This window comes from Pristiophorus japonicus, chromosome 2 (genome assembly GCF_044704955.1).
Source record: "Pristiophorus japonicus isolate sPriJap1 chromosome 2, sPriJap1.hap1, whole genome shotgun sequence".
Lineage (NCBI taxonomy): Eukaryota > Metazoa > Chordata > Chondrichthyes > Pristiophoridae > Pristiophorus > Pristiophorus japonicus.
In genome coordinates this window covers 51,214,139-51,236,220 of record NC_091978.1, presented here as the reverse complement: position 1 = coordinate 51,236,220, position 22,082 = coordinate 51,214,139, and the positions used below count along the sequence as shown (strand labels likewise).

Here is a 22,082-nt window from a genome sequence, read left to right as displayed (position 1 = left end):
ACAGAAATGACAGACCAATTGAACAAATACTTTGGCTCTGTCTTCACGAAGGAAGACACAAATAACCTTCCAGAAGTACTAGGGGACCGAGGGTCTAGGGAGAAGGAGGAACTGAAGGATATCCTTATTAGGCGGGAAATTGTGTTAGGGAAATTGATGGGATTGAAGGTCGCTAAATCCCCAGGGCCTGATAGTCTGCATCCCAGAATACTTAAGGAAATGGCCCTAGAAATAGTGGATGCATTGATGATCATTTTCCAATAGTCTATCGACTCTGGATCAGTTCCTAAGGACTGGAGGGTAGCTAATGTAACACTTTTTAAAAAGGGAGGAAGGGAGGGAGAGAGAAAGCGGGTAATTATAGACCGGTTAGCTTGGCAGCAGTAGTGGGAAAAATGTTGGATTCAATTATTAAGGATGAAATAGCAGTGCCTTTGGAAAGCAGTGACCAGATCGGTCCAAGTCAGCATGGATTTATGAAAGGGAAATCATGCTTGACAAATCTTCTGGAATTTTTTGAGGATGTAACTAGTGGAGTGGACAAGGCAGAACCAGTGGATGTGGTGTATTTGGACTTTCAAAAGGCTTTTGACAAGGTCCCACACAAGAGATTGGTATGCAAAATCAAAGCACATGGTATTGGGGGTAATATACTGACTTGGATAGAGAACTGGTTGGCAGACAGGAAGCAGAGAGTTGGGATAAACGGGTCCTTTTCAGAATGGCAGGCAGTGACTGGTGGTGTACCGCAGGGCTCAGTGCTGGGACCCCAGCTCTTTACAATATACATCAATGATTTAGATGAAGGAATTGAGTGTAATATCTCCAAGTTTGCAGATGACACTAAACTGGGTGGCGGTGTGAGCTGTGAGGAGGGCGCTAAGAGGCTGCGGGGTGTCTTGGACAAGTTAGGTGAGTGGGCAAATGCATGGCAGATGCAGTACAATGTGGATAAACGTGAGGTTATCCACTTTGGGGGCAAAAGCGCAAAGACAGAATATTATCTGAATGGCGGCAGATTAGGAAAAGAGGAGGTGCAACGACACCTGGTTGTCATGGTTCATCAGTCATTGAAAGTTGGCATACAGGTACAGCAGGCGGTGAAGAAGGCAAATGGTATGTTGGCCTTCATAGCTAGGGGATTTGAGTATAGGAGCAGGGAGGTCTTACTGCAGTTGTACAGGGACTTGGTGAGGCCTCACCTGGAATATTGTGTTCCGTTTCGGTCTGCTAATCTGAGGAAGGACATTCTTGCTATTGAGGGAGTGCAGCGAAGGTTCACCAGACTGATTCTCGGGATGGCTGGACTGACATATGAGGAGAGACTGGATCAACTGGGCCTTGATGCATTGGAGTTTAGAAGGATGAGAGGGGATCTCATAGAAACATATAAGATTCTGACGGGATGGGACAGGTTAGATGCGGGTAGAATGTTCCCGATGTTGGGGAAGTTCAGAACCAGGGGACACAGTTTTAGGTTAAGGGGTGGGCCATTTAGGACTGATGAGGAGAAACTTCTTCACTCAGAGTTGTTAACCTGTGGAATTCCCTACCGCAGAGAGTTGTTGATGCCAATTCATTGGATATATTCAAGAGGGAGTTAGATATGGCCCTGACGGCTCAGAGGATCAAGGGATTATGGAGAGAAAGCAGGAAAGTGGTACTGAGGGAATGATCAGCCATGATCTTATTGAATGGTGGTGCAGGCTCGACGGGCCGAATGGCCTACTCCTGCACCTATTTTCTATGTTTCTATGTCAGGCTGCCTATCCTGCAGCAACCCATCAATGAGACCCATCTCATTGTTCTGTTTTTTTTGATCGCATATTGATCCATTGAGTAATACCGCAAGTAGTTCTTCCCCCGATCAATCCTATGTTTTCCACCTCGTTTGTATGTCTAGGGCGTTTACCCCAGTTAGTACATCATTAATCTCCGATTCTGGCGGTGGAAATCTGCATGTCCCCTGAACGGGGATGCCTCTGAAGTCCGCAGGCTTCTTTGAGGACTATTCTCAACATTCGGGAATACAGTGCTCTCACCTTGGTGTCGCATCTCTCTGGTAGGTCTAGATTGGTTAGGTTGACAATCACTGGGAGTGGAGTATCCCATGGTTTATAGAAACATCGAAAATAGGTGCAGGAGTAGGCCATTCGGCCCTTTGAGCCTGCACCGCCATTCAATGAGTTCATGGCTGAACATGCAACTTCAGTACCCCATTCCTGCTTTCTCGCCATACCCCTTGATCCCCCTAGTAGTAAGGACTACATCTAACTCCTTTTTGAATATATTTAGTGAATTGGCCTCAACAACTTTCTGTGGTAGAGAATTCCACAGGTTCACCACTCTGGGTGAAGAAGTTTCTCCTCATCTCAGTCCTAAATGGCTTACCCCTTATCCTTAGACTGTGACCCCTGGTTCTGGACTTCCCCAACATTGGGAACATTCTTCCTGCATCTAACCTGTCTAAACCCATCAGAATTTTGAACGTTTCTATGAGATCCCCTCTCATTCTTCTGAACTCCAGTGAATACAAGCCCAGTTGATCCAGTCTTTCTTGATATGTCAGTCCCGCCATCCCGGGAATCAGTCTGGTGAACCTTCGCTGCACTCCCTCAATAGCAAGAATGTCCTTCCTCAAGTTAGGAGACCAAAAATGTACACAATACTCCAGGTGTGGCCTCACCAAGGCCCTGTACAACTGTAGTAACACCTCCCTGCCCCTGTACTCAAATCCCCTCGCTATGAAGGCCAACATGCCATTTGCTTTCTTAACCGCCTGCTATACCTGCATGCCAACTTTCAATGACTGATGTACCATGACACCCAGGTCTCGTTGCACCTCCCCTTTTCCTAATCTGTCACCATTCAGATAATAGTCTGTCTCTCTTTTTTTACCACCAAAATGGATAACCTCACATTTATCCACATTATACTTCATCTGCCATGCATTTGCCCACTCACCTAACCTATCCAAGTCAACTCTGCAGCCTCATAGCATCCTCCTCGCAGCTCACACTGCCACCCAACTTAGTGTCATCCGCAAATTTGGAGATACTACATTTAATCCCCTCATATAAATCATTAATGTACAATGTAAACAGCTGGGGCCCCAGCACAGAACCTTGCGGTACCCCACTAGTCACTGCCTGCCATTCTGAAAAGTACCTATTTACTCCTACTCTTTGCTTCCTGTCTGCCAACCAGTTCTCAATCCACGTCAGAACACTACCCCCAATCCCATGTGCTTTAACTTTGCACATTAATCTCTTGTGTGGGACCTTGTCGAAAGCCTTCTGAAAGTCCAAATACACCACATCAACTGGTTCTCCCTTGTCCACTATATTATCATGCAGTTGGATTTTGCAGTCCAAATATATCCATGACATCCGGCTTTGGTCTACTGCATCCGCGCCTGGAGTACAAAACCATGCGGATGCCATCCTGGTTGCTGATTGGATATTGCGTTGCCTTTCCTATTCGGTGGACTCCGATTCCGTCTGGACTCTGGTATATTCCGATTCCATCTGGACTTTGGTATAGCCTGGGCCTTTGGGGCTCATTGGTTCGCGCATACTCGTACTGCCCACAGGACCAGCAGTAGTTCTCCCCATCATACCATCCTGCAATAAAGTAAACGTGGATGCCCTCGGGCTATGCGCTACATATTAGTATTTTTAAAAACAAAATGTCCATTGTTTCCATCGCCCAACACCGTTTAAGTCTACACATGCGCACATTTCGGCGCTTATTAACACCTCGTATGGGCCTGACCATCGCAGGGCAAATCCCGTCTGGCTCGGTAAGCCTTGAACCATTAACTTTTCCTCTGCCTGTGGCCCGTCTGCCGGAGATTCTAAATCCTCATCCTGATCTCTGCCTGCCTGCTGTTCCCTAACTTCCTGCCTCATACCCTTTAGTTGCTTACTTAATTCCATCACACATCTGGTCTTCCGGTAGTCCCTCGGGTAGTCTCATGGCCCTGCCGGTCATGAGTTCGTATGGGGTTAAGCATGTGGTGCGATTTCGAATTACTCGTCGCATCAATATAGCAGGCAGCAATTCTGGCTACACCTGTCTGGTTTCTTGGATGGCTTTGGACAGAGCTGTCTTTGTTGTATGATTCATCCGTTCCACCAGCCCCGAACTCTGTGGGTGGTAGGGGATGTGAAACTTCTGTTTGATGCCCAATGTGGTGCATAACAGCTTTATTGCCTGCCCAGTGAAGTGGGCTCTTTGATCAGAGTTAATTTGGATGGCAATTCCCCATTACCTCTTCTGCAAGGATCAGAGTGACTGTTGTTGCAGTACAATTTTGGGTGGCGAATGCTTCTACCCACCGTGTGAATAAATCTATTATTACTAAACGGTACATTTTTCCTCGAGAGTTTGGCAGTGGCCCAGTAAAATCAATTTGTATTCTCCCACAGTTCCTGGTTGATGAGCCATTCTTATTTTGATGGCCTTTCCTGGATTATGTTGGCCGCACATGATGCATTGCTGACAGTATTTAGCAACTTCGCGGCCACTACCAATCTCTGGAGGTGCTTGATATCATGGCGTTACGTCCGGCATGGTTGATGCCGTGATAGAATTCCATGAACATCTTCCTTATGCAAAGGGGGCTAATACCTTCCTGTCCTTCCTCCATACGGAGTCCAACCAGGGCATCCCTCCTTTCCTTTTCCATTCTGATTTTTCTTTATTGCTAATGTCTGCATGGTCATTTTACTATGTTAATGTCCTCCTCCGTAGTCAGGCTGCATACTGGTTCTGCCTTAACTTCGGCGGATACTGCTGCCTCATATGCAGCCTCGTTTCGTTTCTGAATATCGTCCACCACCCGCTGGTGGGCTTTTACTTAGAACACTGCCGCTCAGGCGGGCTTACTAGCAGTGTCTAATAACAGCCTAATTCGGCCTTTATGTTTGATGGCCTCACCGCCTGAGGTGACGAACCCCCGTCTTCCCCAAGCAGTCATGTACTACCCCGAAGGCATAATGACTATCGGTATAGATATTCACTCGCTTTCCTTCGGATAATTTGAGGGCTTCCGCCAGGGCCGTAAGTTCGGCCACTTGAGCGGATAATCCTCCGTCTATTGCTCCACCTAGGATGGTTGTCAAGTTTCCATTTACCACTGCCCACCCGGTGTGGGGCTTTCTATCACTATACTTTCGAGATCCGTCCATGTACAATGTCAACTCAAGGTCTTCTAATGGCGTCTCGCTTATATTTCCCGGTGTATCCTCCCATGACTAAAATTCCTTCTGCCGGGTTCTCGCCGGTGTTCCTTACTATTTTGACGGATTTATCCCGGGACAACAGAACTGCTTCCTATTTTGCTCTCCGGATGTTCGAAACGGCACGGAGTTTCCCTATGTTCAGTATTCCTACCAGGGTGTGTTTGGTGTGCAAAACTATTTCCCCTGTCATAACTACGGTTTCACTCACTTTCACTGCCCAGGTGGCACAGTCGAGTGCTGCTACACACCTGGATAGTCCCGCTGCTACTGACCACTGCCGAGTTGAGTAGTAGGTAACGGGTCTCTGTTGATCGCTGTGGTTTTGTGTGACGACAACTCCATAGAAATTCCCTTCGTTATCACAATATGTGTGAAATGGCAGTTCCATATTGGGCAACCCTAATGCTGGGGCAGACATGAGCCTCTTTTAGATCTCTCTTGCTCTGGTCCCCAGTTTATGGCCACTAGGGAGGGCTTGCTTCCCTTTACGAGCTTCTGAATTGGTTCGGAAAGTGTTGCGTAATTAGCAATAACATTTCTACAGCAGTTAAATAGTCCCAGGACCTTCCTCACCCCGCCCCCCTTGCAGTAGTTGGGCGTGGCATCTCCCTGATGGGACTCGGTGGTCATTAGACCTTGCCCTGAGACCCTTCAGAGATCGTGCACCAAGAACTGTATCTTGGACAGTCCTATCTGGGCTTTCTTTGGGTTTATTTTGAAGCCAGAAGGGCTTCTAGGATGGTCACTAGTGCTCCCATGTGGCCCTTTTGGCTTTCAGAAGCAATTAGTAGATCATCTACATCACCGTACTCTTGAATGGAGTAAGGTCTACATACTCTAGGATCCTGCTCATAGTCCGGTGGAATATGGCAGGGCTGTTGTAAATCCTTGTGGCACCCTTGTCCAGGTGTATTGTCGGTTCCCTTCAGTGAAGGCAAATTTGTTGTGTGACTCTTCTGCCAGTGGGATTGATCAGAATCTGTTGGCTATGTCCAGAACAGTAAACATTTTATTTTTCTTAACGTTTTCCAAAATTCAGAATTGCTGTGTCTAACTTTAAGGATCGGCAAGTCTTTCAGTATTAATTGTTTCTCGCCCGGGGTAAATGCCTGATATCGGGCTTTTGGATTTACACCTGTCATGTGTGTCACCGGCACCATTGGGACCTCTTGTTTGTCTAGGGAGAGTTCGGGAGCGGTGGCCTGACTTACCTTTACGGAGGAGGAGTGTCCCAGTTTAGGAACAATTTCTCCTCAATTACTTCTAAATTATGGCGTGCCCCAAACAGTCCTGGTGACTGCAGGACTCGTCTCCATTTACTTACATACTTACAATTTTGAATGTTACCTTTCCACTAAAACGAGAGGGTGGGGGTGCAGTATTTTATGCATATACTGTATATGTGACGGAGAAAATTCTTACCCTGTCGCGTAATTAATACTCCGACTTTGTTCTTTTGTTTGTTTTTCGCACCAATCCTTTTGTTTGGCGGGTTCCAGTGATGGGTCCCACCCATCATCTTCCATTTTAAGAATTAGTTTCTTATGCTTATCTGCAAAGACCTGGTTTTCCCCCTTGTCTTCCCCGGACATCAACATTGATCAAACTATATTCTTATCTTAAGTACACCTTGAAAGTTTATATTAAAAATTAATTTAGTCGTCTTATCTGCGCAGAGCCTCGTCAGGGATCCCTCTGGTCCCTAGTTGTCTTTCCCGGATATAGACATTTCGTCAAACCTATATTCTTGTAAGAATTAGTTTCTTATACTTATCTGCGAAGAATTTTCAGGGTTCCCTCGGGTCCCTAGTATTTGTTCCCGGATATAGACATTTTGTCAAACTATATTCTTACCAAACATACCTTTGCAATAAACCAATAGGCTTTTACCTTGTTCGAATCGTCTGACTGACGTTCATGTAGCGCAACAGATTACAACGGATTTTGAGTGTGATACTTAAACTTAGTCACTCAGTGATGGTCTGTCACGATCATTGTCCGGTCCTTCGGAGCGATCCTGCCGACTACACCAATTGATGTGGAGCGTTAGAGACACTCGACACCGTCTGATTTTGTTTCAAGTAAAAGCTGTTTATTATACGTTAATGGGAGAGGAGTCAGTGGTCTCCCCAGCGACTCCAGTCTCTTTCCCCCCCCCCCCCCCCGAATGCTCGTGGTCAGCGATTATTATACATTTGAGCAGATAGGAGTGTACATTCCAGCAGGTAGGCATGTAACCGTCTCAGTACTTTTCATTACTCATTACTCATACACCTTGTGCTCGTACCACGTGACAACTCTTGCACACTGCAACCTGCCTTTCCACTCATTTCTTGCTTTTGTACAGTAACAAGATGTGAGATATGTGCAACGGTCAAAGTCTCCTAGTTCTTCATTTTGCAACAGATGGCTTAATGGTTCCAAACTGTTTCAGCAATGCAAGCTGAGTCTTTGAAAGCTTGTTACTATTAACCCTCTAGATGCCAAATTTTCCCCTTGCACTAGAAAAGATTGATAGATTTTTGAACATTAAGGGAATCAAGGCATATGGGGACAGTGCAAGAAAGTGGAGTTGAGATAAAAGATTAGCCATGATCTTATTGAATGGTGGAGCATGCTCGAGGGGCCGAATGGCCTACTCCTACTCCTAATTCTTATATTATTATGCAAGAGGTTTGTAAGCAAGTGTAGGGGAAAGTAAGAGGGGAGGAAAGAGCAAAAGGGAAAGTCTGTGTTAAGGTGGATGGCAGAACAAAAGAAATAGGAGCAGGAGTAGGCCATTTGGCCCCTCAAGCCTGCTCCGCCATTTAATAAGACCATGGCTGATCTGATCATGGACTCAGCTCCACTTCCCTGCCTGCTCCCCATAACCCTTTTAGCTCAAAAATCTGTATCTCCACCTTAAATATATTTAATGACCCAGCCTCCACAGCTCTCTGGGCAGAGAATTCCATAGATTTACAATCCTCAGGGAAGAAATTTCTCTTCATCTCAGTTTAAAATGGGTGGCCCCTTATTCTAAGACTATGTCCCCTAGTTTTAGTTTCCTCTGAGTGAAAATATCCTCTCTGCATCCACCTTGTAGATCCCCCCTCATTATCTTATAAGTTTCAATAAGATCACCTCTCATTCTTCTGAACGCCAATGTGTAAAGGCCCAACCTACTCAACCTATCCTTATAAGTCAACCCCCTCATCTCCGGAATCAACCTAGTGAACCTTCTCTGAACAGCCTCCAATGCAAGTATATCCTTCCCTAAATACGGATACCAAAACTGTACGCAGTACTCCAGGTGTGGCCTCACCAATATCCTGTGCAGTTGTAGCAGGACTTCTTCGCTTTTATACTCTATCCCACTTGCAATAAAGACCAACATTCCATTTGCCTTCCTGATTACTTGCTGTACCTGCATGCTAAATTTTTGTGTTTCATGCACAAGGACCCCCAGGTCTCTCTGCAATGCAGCATTTTGTAATTTTTCTCCATTTAAATTAGAATTTGCTTTTCTATTATTTCTGCCAAAGTGGATAACCTCTCATTTTCTCACATATACTCCATCTGCCAAATTCTTGCCCACTCATCTAGTCTGTCTATTATCCCTTTGCAGATTTTTTGTGTCCTCCTCACAATTTGCTTTCCCACCCATCTTTGTATCATCAGCAAACTTGGCTACATTACACTCAGTCCCTTCATCCAAGTCATAAGTATAGATTGTAAATAGTTGAGGGCACAGCACCGATCCCTGCGGCACCCCACTAGTTACTGTTTGCCAACCGGAAAATGATCCATTTATCCTGACTGTTAGTTAGCCAATCCTCTATCCATGTTAATATATTACTCCTAACCCTGTGAGCTTTTATCTTGTGCATATTATCGAATGCCTTCTGGAAATCCAAATACACCACATCCACTGGTTCCCCCTGATCCACCCTGCTCGTTGGAGTTCAGAAGGATGAGGGGTGATCTTATAGAAACATTTAAAATAATGAAAGGGATAGACAAGATAGAGGCAGAGAGGTTGTTTCCACTGGTAGAGGAGACTAGAACTAGGGGGTACAGCCTCAAAATATGGGGGAGCTAATTTAAAACCGAGTTGAGAAGGAATTTCTTCTCCCAGAGGGTTGTGAATCTGTGGAATTCTCTGTCCAAGGAAACAGTTGAGGCTAGCTCATTGAATGTATTCAAATCACATAGATTTTTAACCAATAAGGGAATTAAGGGTTATAGGAAGCGGGCGGGTAAGTAGAGCTGAGTCTATGGCCAGATCAACCATGATCTTGTTGAATGGCGGAGCAGGCTCGAGGGGCTAGATGGCCAACTCCTGTTCCTAATTCTTATGTTCGTTACATCCTCAAAGAACTCCAGCAAATTTGTCAAACATGATTTCCCTTTCATAAAACCATGCTGAATCTCCTTGATTGAATTATGCTTTTCCAAATGTCCTGCTACTGCTTCCTTAATAATGGACTGCAGCATTTTCCCAACGACAGATGTTAGGCTAACTGTTCTAGTTTCCTGCTTTTTTTGTCTGCTTCCTTTTTTAAATCAGTGGTTAGACCTCAGCTTGTGGACAATTCTGGGCACCACAATTCAGCAAGATTCAAGAATCTTAGAGTACAGAGGAGGTTTACCAGGAATGAGGGACTTTAGTTATGGGGAGAGGTTGGAAAAGTTAGGACTGTTCTCCTTGAAACACAAAAGGTTATAAGGTGACCAGTAGAGGTTTTCAAGGGGATGAGGTTTTGATAGAGTAAATAGGGAAAAAATATTCCCTGTGGTGAGTGGGTCATTAACTAACTAGAGGCGATAAATTCTGGGAGGATTCAGGAAACAGTAAATTTAAAAGCAGCAAAAGAAATGTCAAGGCTCTAGAGCAGAGCAGAGTTTGGGGTAAAAATAAGCAGAGTGGGTAACAAAGGTAATGGGGCATCAGTGATGAAGGTGAGATCAGGGAAAAATAGAAAAAAGTCTAATGTCCTTATAAAGGTTCTTCATAATTTCTTTGCTTTTGTACTACTCTATTTAAGAAGCCCAGGCACAGGGGAAGAGGGGTTGGTGTGGTGATGTTAGTAAAGGATGAAATCAGCAATTGTGAGAGAGGATATTGACTCAGAAAATCAAAATGTAGAATCAGGTCTGGGTGGAGCTAAGGAGCACCAAGGGGAAGAAAACATTGGTGGGAGTTGTCTATAGACCTCCAAACAGTAGTGGTAGTGTAGGGGACGGCATCAAACAGGAAATTCGAGATGCATGTAGCAAGGGAACTACAGTAATCGAAGGCAACTTTAATCTACATATAGACTGGCCAAACCAAATTAGTAATAATACTGTGGCAGATGAATTCCTGGAGTGTGTACGAGATTTTTTTTTAGACCAGTATGTTGAGGAGCCTGTTGGGGAACAGGCTATCCTAGATTGGATATTGTGTAATGAGAAGGGGTTAATTAACAGTCTTGTTGTGCGGGGTCCATTAGGGACAAGTGACCATAATATGATTGAATTCTTAAGATGGAAAGTGAAGTGGTCCAATCCGAAACTAGGGTCCTAAATCTAAACAAAGGAAACTACGAAGGTATGAGGAATGAATTGGCTTTGATAGATTGGGAAGATTCATTAAAAGGCATGACGGTGGATGGGCAATGGTTAATATTTAGGGAATGAAGGCATGACTTACAACTGTTATACATTCCTTTCTGACATAAAAACACAAAAAGAATAGTGGCCCAACCATGGCTAACAAAAGAAATTAAGGATAGTATTCGATTCAAAGAGTTATACAAAGTTGCCAGAAAAAGTAGCAAGCCTGAGGATTGGGAGCAGTTTAGATTTCAGCAAAAAAGGACCAAGAGATTGATTTAAGAGGGGAAAAATAGAGTATGAGTAAACTTGCAAGGAACATAAAAACCGACTGCAAAAGTTTCTACAAGTACGTAAAAAGAAAAAGATTAGTGAAAACAGAAGGTCTTTACAGACAGAAACAGGAGAATTTGTAATGGGGAACAAGGAAATGACAGAACAATTAAATAAATACTTTGGTTCTGTCTTCACGGAAGAGGACACAAATAACGTCCCAGAAATGCTAGGGAACCTAGGTCTAGTGAGCAATAGAAATTAAAAGAATGATTATTAATAAGAAAATAGTGCTGGAGAAACTAATGGGACTGAAGGCCGATAAATCCCCAGGGCCTGATGATCTGCATCCCAGAGTGCTAAAAGAGGTAGCCATGGAAATAGTGGATGCATTGGTTGTCATCTTCCAAAATTCTATAGATTATGGAACAGTTCCTGCAGATTGGAGGGTGGCAAATGTAACCCCACTATTTAAAAAAGAAGGGAGAGAGAAAACGGGGAACTACAGACCGGTTAGCCTAACATCAGTAGTAGGGAAAATGCTAGTCTATTATAAGGGATGTGATAACGGCACAATTAGATAATATCAACAGGATTAGATAAAATCAACATGGATTTATGAAAGGAAAATCATGTTTGACAAACCTACTGAAGTTTTTTTGAGGATGTAACTGAAAGAATAGATGAGGGAGAACCAGTGGATGTAGTGCATTTGGATTTTCAGAAGGACTTTGATAAAGTCTACATAAGTGGTTAGTGTTCAAAATTAAAGCACATGGGATTGGGGGTAATGTACTGGCATGGATTGAAAATTGGTTAACTGACAGGAAACAGAGAGTAGGAATAAACGGGTCTTTTTTGGGGTGGCGGGCGGTGACTAGTGGGGTGCCACAGTGCTTGGGCCCCAGCTATTCACAATATATATAATATATTTATTTATTGATTTGGATGAGGGAACCAAATGTAATATTTCCAAGTTTGCTGACAACACAAAACTAGGTGGGATTGTGAGTTGTGAGGAGGATGCAAAGATGCTGCAAGGTGATTTAGATAGGTTGAGTGAGTGGGCAAACACAAGGCAGATGCAGTATAACGTGGATAAAAAGTTATCCACTTTGGTAGGAAAAACTGTAAGTATCAGCTCCCCAAGGATTTGTTGGACATTATCTGGACATTGTGTTTTAATCCCCAAGAATTTGTTGGACATATTTTTCTCACTGCAGAAAACCTGGAATCTGTTTGTGGGAGGGGTCCAGGTAATTCTCCATGTAGAATGATGGGCAGGGGGTCTGGGAAGACAATGGCCAAGATAAGGCAATTCATCGCAGATGATGGGCAAATGGAGAGTCCATTGTTAAGCAATATGAACTCGTCTAAGGTAGATCAGTTGAACTGATCAGGGATTGAGCCATTAACTGGATGAGATACCAGAACAATAGAAAGCCATTAAGCCCAGACCGGTCGGTAGTGAAAACCCATCATTGAACTCAAAACAGGAAGCTTCAAAAACAAGGATAAAACTTTATTGGGCCAAAAGACACACCCACAGGAAGCCTTGAAACAACGACAAACTTTATTCGGCCTGAAAAGGCGGACAGTATGGGGGTATAAAAGAGGCCGTGTGGCCACAGCTCGCTCTCTTGCACTCGCTGCTTCGCCTCTACAGGAACCGAACCCGCCGTGTGGGACGGGGAGAAGAGACATGTTTTCATCAGGAGAAGCAGCGAGTAAGCCAACGAATCTCTGCACACACACCTTTTTAAGATCACAGCCACGGAGTGAGGGGGTATCATGGGTTCTCCCAAACAAATCTTAAGGGTTTTCAGAGGATAGGGGCCTGTTTCGATGGGCCAGACTGTATATAGTACTGCATTTGTTTGTTTTACACACCAGAGTGTGTGGTTTTACTGGATGCAGTTGTGTGTTTTAACTTTAATAAAAGTATTTCCGGTTGAGACCAAGGTACTCGTCCCTGATCTGTTCAGTACAGTAAGCACTCCCAGCTCTAGAACTATTGTAAAGTGGGGGTGTGTCGAAAACACCCAAGGGAAACCACTTACAGAATTTGGTGACTGCAGGAAGGATGCTGGGTGTACTAAACAGAGAGTTATGGAGGATATTAAGGCCAAGAGATCGGCAATAGGGACTAGGAGTTCCTCGTATATATTCAGGAAAGTTAACGTAACACAACATTGGGTACTAGACCTTTGCGGGCTGAGAGTCCGGAGGACAAGGCCCCTGAGTGGATGGGGCGTAAGGAGCGTAGAAAGATCATCTGGCTCCCGTGTCTGCAGAAGCAAGTCCAACTGCTTAGGGAGCAGGTTGGTAGACTTAAAGCAGAGCTCAGTCCGAGGAGCAGTCGGCCGCAATGGCCGTGGCAGGAACGAGGCTTTTAGATGAGTTGCGTGAAGAAATGCAGGAGAGGCACACTATGGAGGAAACCTCCCGTAACAAAAGGGAGTACCAGCAGTGTAAGGTAACAGAGACCAAGCTCAACCGATTCACCCAGCAAGGTTCCATGCCGAGTGGGGTTCACAGGGGAACAAGCAGGTGGGGGTGATGTCCAGGCCGTTAGCCATAGATTTAGGATCCCTCCACACCAAGTGGGAATGTGTCCTAATAAAGTGGGAACAGCCAGGGTCAGGAGTCCTAATGGCCGAGTTTATGTTAGCCCACAAATCATAGTGAATTTAAGGAACTACTGTCTTTTAGGGGCGGGCGGGCGGGGGGGGGTGTGTACAGGGAAGGAGAAAGAAGTGGTAGTGATCCCAAGGAAAGGGGAAGGTAAAGGCACAGTGTGTACGATGAAGCCGAAGGGTAGTTACGACCTAGAGCAATTGGTCAATACTACCCAGGCCGAATACCAGGCTTACGTGCGGGACAATCTCTCATCGTTCGCCACACACAAACACGACTGCGGTAGGGTGACTGGGGTAGAAGTCAGGGTACAAGGAGACCGTATATCCCGGCCGCAGAAACAGTATAATTTCTCCAGGGAGGCAGAGGCTGACTTAGAGATGGCACTGGGATCCCTGGTAGCCCAGGAGGTGTTGAGGCCCATAGCTACACATGTGAACTCTCCTCTTTGGCCAGTTCAGAAACCGGACCAGTCGTGGAGGGCCATCGGGGACTATCGGGTGCTCAACAAGAACATCTCAGCTTGTTGTCGCGGCTGTAGCTAACCTGATGGGGAGCATTCCAGCATCTACGACCACATTCACGGTGCTGGATATATCGAACGGGTTCTGATTAATTCCCCTAGAGAGGACCAGTACAAGTTCGCATTCACATTTGAAGGGCAACAGTATACTGGACGTGCCTTCCCCAGGGTTTCCACAACAGCTCCTCCATTTTTCACCAGTGTATGGCCAATATTTTAAAGGGTTTCAGCAGTTGGTGCGGTATGTAGATGACTTGTTTCTGTTCTCCGACGAGGGGGAGGAGCATGGTCCGCTGCTGGCCGAGCTGTTGAAGGACACCGGGTTCAAGGTCAATCCCAAGAAAGCTCAGATCGGTCAGAGGGGAGTCAAATTCTTCTGGCTGACCATAAGGGCTGGGGAAAGGGCTATAAATGAGGCCAAACGGAAGGCGGTACAGGAGTTACCAACGCCCACAACCGTGACGGGGTGAGATCCTTCCTGGGGCTAACGGGGGCACTGCAGGGATTTTATTGAGGATTACACCGCCATGACAGCTCCTCTACTTCGGCTCCTCCGCAAGGGAGTCGGATGGGAGTGGGATGAGGACTGCACGTCCGTGTTCAATCGTCTCAAGGGAGACCTGCAGACGGTGCCTGCACTAGGGGCGATCACTGATGGGGAGGACTTTTTTTTTTTTTAGAAGTAGCAGCCAGCGGGGACAGTTTGAGTTATGTGCTGTTCCAGGAGCGGCACGGCAAACTGAGACCCGTGGCTCATTCCTCAAGAGTCCCCACAGATGTAGAACAGGGGTACTCCAATTGCAAGAGGCATCTCCTTGCCATGCATTGGGCCGTGAAGCACTCCCAGCTCTTCATGGGGTCATCCCAGATCATTCTACTAACCCCCACTCAGATGGGAGGATAAAGGACGGCACAGTGAGCAGTGTTCGCATTGCTCGCTGGACTTTATTGCTCTCACAGGTGAATCTGAGAGTGCAAGGCCTGTGTCAGCCTAAGCTGGCAGCTAACATGATCTATGCAGGGGCGGCCCATAAGTGTTCGGTAGAGGGAGTATGGGACGTGACATAGGATTTTGGGCTGGGTTACACCCCACGGGCTGTGAAATATATGTCGACGGATCCAGTTCGGTGGTAGCAGGGGAGCGTTTGACCAGGTGTGGGATTTATGACCCGACGGCAGGCATTAAAAACATAGAAACATAGAAAATAGGTGCAGGAGCAGGCCATTCAGCCCCTCTAGCCTGCACCGCCATTCAATGAGTTCATGGCTGAACATGAAACTTCAGTACCCCCTTCCTGCTTTCTCGCCATAACCCTTGATCCCCCGAGTAGTAAGGACTTCATCTAACTCCCTTTTGAATATATTTAGTGAATTGGCCTCAACTACTTTCTGTGGTAGAGAATTCCACAGGTTCACCACTCTCTGGGTGAAGAAGTTTCTCCTCATCTCGGTCCTAAATGGCTTACCCCTTATCCTCAGACTGTGACCCCTGGTTCTGGACTTCCCCAACATTGGGAACATTCTTTCTGCATCTAACCTGTCTAAACCCGTCAGAATTTTAAACGTTTCTATGAGGTCCCCTCTCATTCTTCTGAACTCCAGTGAATACAAGCCCAATTGATCCAATCTTTCTTGATAGGTCAGTCCCGCCATCCCGGGAATCAGTCTGGTGAACCTTCGCTGCACTCCCTCAATAGCAAGAATGTCCTTCCTCAAGTTAGGAGACCAAAACTGTACACAATACTCCAGGTGTGGCCTCACCAAGGCCCTGTACAACTGTAGCAACACCTCCCTGCCCCTGTATTCAAATCCCCTCGCTATGAAGGCCAACATGCCATTTGCTTTCTTAACCGCCTGCTGTACCTGCATGCCAACCTTCAATGACTGATGTACCATGACACCCAGGTCTCGTTGCACCTTCCCTTTTCCTAATCTGTCACCATTCAGATAATAGTCTGTCTCTCTGTTTTTACCACCAAAGTGGATAACCTCACATTTATCCACATTATACTTCATCTGCCATGCATTTGCCCACTCACCTAACCTATCCAAGTCACTCTGCAGCCTAATAGCATCCTCCTCGCAGCTCACACTGCCACCCAACTTAGTATCATCCGCAAATTTGGAGATACTGCATTTAATCCCATCGTCTAAATCATTAATGTACAATGTAAACAGCTGGGGCCCCAGCACAGAACCTTGCGGCACTCCACTAGTCACTGCCTGCCATTCTGAAAAGTACCCATTTACTCCTACTCTTTGCTTCCTGTCTGACAACCAGTTCTCAATCCACGTCAGCACACTACCCCCAATCCCATGTGCTTTAACTTTGCACATTAATCTCTTGTGTGGGACCTTGTCGAAAGCCTTCTGAAAGTCCAAATATACCACATCAACTGGTTCTCCTTTGTCCACTTTACTGGAAACATCCTCAAAAAATTCCAGAAGATTTGTCAAGCATGATTTCCCTTTCACAAATCCATGCTGACTTGGACCTATCATGTCACCATTTTCCAGATGCACTGCTATGACATCCTTAATAATTGATTCCATCATTTTACCCACTACTGAGGTCAGGCTGACCGGTCTATAATTCCCTGTTTTCTCTCTCCCTCCTTTTTTAAAAAGTGGGGTTACATTGGCTACCCTCCACTCCATAGGAACTGATCCAGAGTCAATGGAATGTTGGAAAATGACTGTCAATGCATCCGCTATTTCCAAGGCCACCTCCTTAAGTACTCTAGGATGCAGGCCATCAGGCCCTGGGGATTTATCTGCCTTCAATCCCATCAATTTCCCCAACACAATTTCCCGACTAATAAAGATTTCCCTCAGTTCCTCTTCCTTACTAGACCCTCTGACCCCTTTTATATCCGGGCTGTTAAACTCACGAGCACCCTGAGCGCTCAGCACGCTGAACTGTCGGCGGTGGTGTACGGTGTTACCCACGCCAACGAGTTCCAGAACCTATACACCATCTGCTCTATTTCCATGTTCACCGAATACTTGGCCATCTGGTCTCATCGCAGTTTCACATCCGCAGATGGGAAGCCCTTAGCAACCAAACCACTGTTGCAAAGGATCTTCGAGGCCATGGAAATCCAAGGAAGTCAATACATTCATAAAGTACAGGCCCATTCCAGGACACAGCCCAGAGGGGAAGGCAACTAAAAGGCTGATGAGTTAGCCAAGGAGGGAGCCAAAACAGGAGAGTTTTGGGACCCATTCGGGTCCAACCCAGTAGCAGCGATCCGGGACAATGGGGGAACACAAGGGAGTGTAGGGGTAACATTGGCCCCGGACTTGAGGAAAGTCCTCAAGGTTGTCCTGGAGCAGCTGGCTAGGGGAGAAAAGGTAGAAGGCCCGTTCGGGGTAATGGGCATTACTTTAAAAGGAGGGAATGCTTTTTAGGGGAGATCAGTGTGTGGTCCCAGAACAGCACCAGAGAGATTTCCTCCAGATAGCCCATGGGGGCCCAAGAGTGGGACACCCAGGACCGGAGACTACCTGGTAGAGGGTAGAACAGGCAGGGTGGTGGCCACAACTGAGAGAGGATGTCTGTGACTTTTGTGCAGACTGTCTGGTGTGCGCAGCGAACAACCCCTGTCCCCAGAAAAGGAAGGTACCTAGGGGACACATGAAAAGGGTAGAGGGACCATGGCAGTATGTACAGATCGATTACATTGGGCCATTGCCCACTGCAAAGGGGGGGGGTTACAAGTACTGTTTGGTCCTAGTGGATGTTTTCTCGAGGTGGGTTGAAGCTTCCCTTGCCGATCAGCCACAGCGTTGGCGACTGCAAGGATCTTGGTGAAGAAAGTGTTCTCTAAGTGAGGACTGCCGCAGATCATGGAGTCCGACCAGGGGAGCCACATCACAGGGTAGGTCATGCAGGCTACCTTGAAAGTGCTAGGGATAGAAGGGAAATGGCATGTGGCTCACAACCCACAGTCATCGGGGGTTGTGGAGCGACTTAATCGGACCATCAAAGAAAGGCTGCGGAAGGAAACAGGACAGTCTCCGAAAAAGTGGGTTGAGGTCCTGCCGTTTGTCTGATGGGAGTCCGAGCCAGCCTTTCCAGAAGCACAGAATATTCCCTGCATAAGCTCATGCCTGGTTGGGTAATGCACATGCCAACCCATGTTCTAGCGCGGTTCTCACAGTGGGACAGGTGAGAGGTAAACCGGGACAAGTTTGTCAAGAATCTGTTCGAGTACTTGAAACAGATTCATTGGCAAGCTGCCAGCAACATGCGGAAGCAGCACCGGCGCAATCGGTTGCTGCTCAAGCCCCGGAGAACCAATGAGTGGAAGGTAGGGGATCAGGTCATGGTCCGCAATTATGCTCGGGTGGGCACATTTGAGCCTTTGTACATGGGATCCTACAGCATCGTAGATAAGGCCAGTCCCATGGTGTACGCGGTTAAGCTTCCGAAGCGCACGAAGTGGTTCCATGTGAACCAGTGCAAGTTGTTTAACCCGGGGGAAAGAGCAAGAAACAGAAAGAAGCACCAAGGCGCTGTAAACAGCATGGTCGCCGCGGGTCTTCCTCCCATAGTTTCGGACAGTGAGGAGCCCGTGGTGGTGGAGGTTAGGAGGAGTATCAGGGTACCACGGCCGAGAGCGCCGTGGTCGCCTCCTTACACACCGCCGAGGTGCCATAAAAGGCCCAGGGTCGTAGAGACCTAGCGTGGCCACCCAGAGACGGGTGGCGGTGTATATAGTTTCCTTCTCCGTCTCGTGTTTTTACAGTGTGTGTTTTGATGAAGCCAGACCTGTGGAGGTATACCCTCTCATAGAGGTTGTTGTTTCTTTGTATCTTCACAGGAAGCTGAGAGAAAGATGGAGACAGCACTGGTAATCGTTCTTTGGAGCTTGGCCGGAACGGGGTACAGCAGGAGGGGGTATGCCGAGTTTTCCTTCCTCTACGGATGTACTGGGGGGAATGGACCCACCATGACGCAGGGGGATAGGACAGGGGACACAGACGAGATGGCAGCCTACTTCCACAAGGGAAGGTGGCCAGGGGTAGAATTTGACGTAATACGCCGGGTTCGCATACGGGGAGGTTTTCATACATGTCCCAGACTGAAGGTCACAGCCACACGGGTTGGGGTGACCGAGGGCAAGCGTGTATGTTTGAAGTGCAAAGGACATATTCCCCTGGGACGGTGGTGGTGGCTCAGGAAATTGAGTCAGGACATGGGGAACCAGACAGCGGACTGGGAACGATATATACCGACAGATCACGGGGTCAAAGGGGGGAGTGGAAGTGTGCTGGGACAAGTGGTGGAAGGAGGAACAGGAAATTTGTGTGTGTGTGTATGTGGGGGTCGGAGCGGATCTGCCCAGCCTTCTTGAGGCAATGGCAGAACGCCGGGGTTGTGATCAGAGTATGGACTCCTGCATGATCCCAGACCCTCCCAACACAATAAATGCCAGTGAACCTGTAGCACACAAGAGGAAGCCCCTGCCCACAGCCCCACCGGTACAGATGACGGAAGTTAGGTGTCCAGCCACCACACCAAGCCCACGGAATGGTTTAGTTTTAGTCCCGACTGGAAAGGTTTAATTCCGGGGGTGCATTATGCGGTCGCGTCAGTCATTTTAAACCTAACCGGGGTACATCCTTCGAAGCCTACCCAGTCCCAGTGGATTGCGGTCGGTCCAACCACACAATCATGGCGATAGTGTTGCGTATGCTGGTAATGGGCGGGACATTACAACCAGCGCCGGTATACAGAGTGGAGAACATTGAGGGTCAGACGGGAAGGGGTGTACATGCGGTATCATGAGGTCCCACCATTTGTTATAAAGTGGGAGCATGCCATGACCAGCACTGACCTCAAGGGGTGCCAGAGCAGGGGTGCACACGTCATATTGTGTCCCCAGCATTTGAACGCGTTCGATCGGCCAGAGTGCGGGTTTGAATCCAAGAGTCGAGAGCCCATCAACTGCACCATGGAAGTGAGGGCCCAGAGCCATGTTGCACCTCAGGTAGCATATGTGAGCAACGGGACATACTGCTTAACCACCAGTGTGGACCAGTATCGAATGCATCGGGACACTTGGTATCCGGTCACCGACAGCACTTTCTGTTTCAAACCCCACACCGAAGTTCAAGTGGCACCGGAATGTATTATTCCGATCCCAGAACCATCCACGGTACACATTACGGTAAATGACATGATTCCGAACCTACAACAGTATATTACCCAGTTCGGGTATCAGATTCCTTTTCTGCCGGAACACCTAACAACGTTATTAAAGGCCGTTGAGCTATTTCAAAAACATTATTTTACACTGGAACAGACAATCCGGGATATAGGGGAAAGAATTAAAGGGATAAATTCCCTGCCTTGGTGGGACCTTGGTATAAGTGTGGAAGTACCTCTGTGGATCCGGATATGCTCACATGCTCTCGTCATTGTACAGTTTTTGATTGTGATATACCTGTTGTGTCTTTCTTGTAAAAAGAGAAGTCAGGCTCTCCGGAGTCGATGGGAGGCCGTAGTTAACGAAACTTGAATGTAACTTTCTATATCTATATGGTAACAGTGTGTTGCATGGTTGTATTTCAGGGATGTATTCGGGGTGCTTTAAAAGTAAAAAGGAATAGGATTGGTTGGGAACCACGATGCTTGCTCACTAGGGGACATTGATATGTTCTACAAGACTCTTGAAATATCATGGGGGGACTGTAAGCATCGGCTCCCCAAGGATTTGTTGGACATTATCTGGACATTGCGTTTTAATCCCCAAGGATTTGTTGGACATATTTTTCTCACTGCAGAAAACCTGGAAGCTGTTTGGGAGGGGCCCAGGTACTTCTCCATGTTGGATGTGGAATGATGGGCAGGGGGTCTGGGAAGACAATGGCCAAGATAAGGCAATTCATCGCAGGTGATGGGCAAATGGAGAGTCCATTGTTGAGCAATGTGAACTTGTCAAAGGTCGATCAGGTGAACTGATCAGTGATCGAGCCATTACCTGGATGAGATATCAGAACAATAGAAAGCCATTAAGCCCAGACCGGTCGGAAGCGAAAACCCATCACTGGACTCAAAACAGGAAGCCCCAAAAACAAGGATAAAACTTTATTGGGCCAAAAGAAGACACACCCACAGGAAGCCTTGAAACATCAACAAACTTTATTCGGCCTGAAAGGGTGGACAGTATGGGGGTATAAAAGAGGCCGTGTGGCCACAGCTCGCTCTCTTGCACTTGCTGTTTCGCCTCTACAGGAACCGAACCCTCCGTGTGGGACGGAGAGAAGAAACTAGAAGAGACACGTTTTCATCAGGGGAAGCAGCGAGTAAGCCAACGAATCAGTGAGCATCATCTCTGCACATACCCCCTCATACCGTGGCTGTGATCTTAAAAAGATGTATCATGTGTTCTCCCAACCAAATCTTAGGGGTTTTCAGGGGAGGTTTTAGACATGGGTACTTCGCGATAGGGGCCTGTTTAGATGGACCAGACTGTATTGTACTGCATTTGTTTGTTTTACACCAGGGTGTGTGTAGTTTTACTGAGTGCAGGTGTGTGTTTTAACTTTTAATAAAAGCATTGCCAATTGAGACCAAGGTACTCTGTTCGGTACAGTAAGCACTCCCAGCTCTAGAACTATTGTAAAGTGGGGGTGCATCGAAAACACCTAAGGAAAACCACTTACAAAATGTAAGGACAAAGTATTATTTAAATGGTGATGGCTTGGGAAGTGTTGATGTACAGAAGGACCTGGGTGTCCTTGTATACCAGTCATTGAAAGCAAACACGTAGGTGCAGCAAGCAGTTAGGAAGGCAAATGGTACGTTGGCCTTCATT

At 46.7% G+C, this 22,082-nt stretch overlaps 1 protein-coding gene across 2 annotated transcripts in view; it reads left to right on the top strand.

Moving 5' to 3' along the window:
- LOC139237876 (zinc finger protein 420-like) overlaps positions 1 to 21,841 on the top strand; it is a 95,187-nt gene extending 73,346 nt beyond the window's left edge. For both annotated transcript variants that reach the window (XM_070867134.1, XM_070867126.1), the window contains exon 3: positions 19,083 to 21,841. The gene's annotated coding sequence lies outside the window, so the exon portion shown is untranslated. The remainder of the gene's footprint in view (positions 1 to 19,082) is intronic.
- Positions 21,842 to 22,082: the final 241 nt, after the last annotated feature.